Source organism: Sinocyclocheilus grahami, unplaced genomic scaffold (genome assembly GCF_001515645.1).
Source record: "Sinocyclocheilus grahami isolate Dianchi unplaced genomic scaffold, SAMN03320097.WGS_v1.1 scaffold51.1, whole genome shotgun sequence".
Lineage (NCBI taxonomy): Eukaryota > Metazoa > Chordata > Actinopteri > Cypriniformes > Cyprinidae > Sinocyclocheilus > Sinocyclocheilus grahami.
Genome location: NW_015505230.1, coordinates 1,399,362 through 1,399,944, shown reverse-complemented (window position 1 = coordinate 1,399,944; position 583 = coordinate 1,399,362).

The window sequence follows — 583 nt, the reverse complement described above, 5'->3', positions numbered from 1 at the left end:
ATTCTTCAAACGCTTCCTCCACTGATTTATTCAGGATATAATCCACGTACTTGTCCACAAAGTCTGTTCTGTAGCAGAAATTTAAATAAAAACAATTAAGCTTTTCATCTTAGTAAGATTATTAAATAGTATCTTATGTCGAAGATTACGATTACAATACTTGTTCTAGTGGCAGTTATATTGGTATCGCCATATAATTAGATTTCTTTATCAAATAAAAAATCCTGACCTGTTATAATTTGTGACCAATTTTCCTGGCTCAGCTGGATCCAGTTCGACTTCTGTTCCATCCCATACGATCTTTTGTATAAAGATAATAAACTGTTCTTTTTCAAAAGATAATGGGTCTCATTCACTAACTGTGTGCAAATTTGTGTGTGAAATCATTCACCAATAACTTTCACATTTCATAAGAAAAAGAAAAAAAAACAGAAACCATACATACACAAAAATCACATACTCTAGCTGGCCTATATAAAATCATAAACAAGGAAGAAACTGGTGAGGTTCCTCTGCATAAAAATGCAGATCCGCGTATGTGCACCTGGTTAATGAGTCTGTAATTTGGGTCTGTATAAAAGTA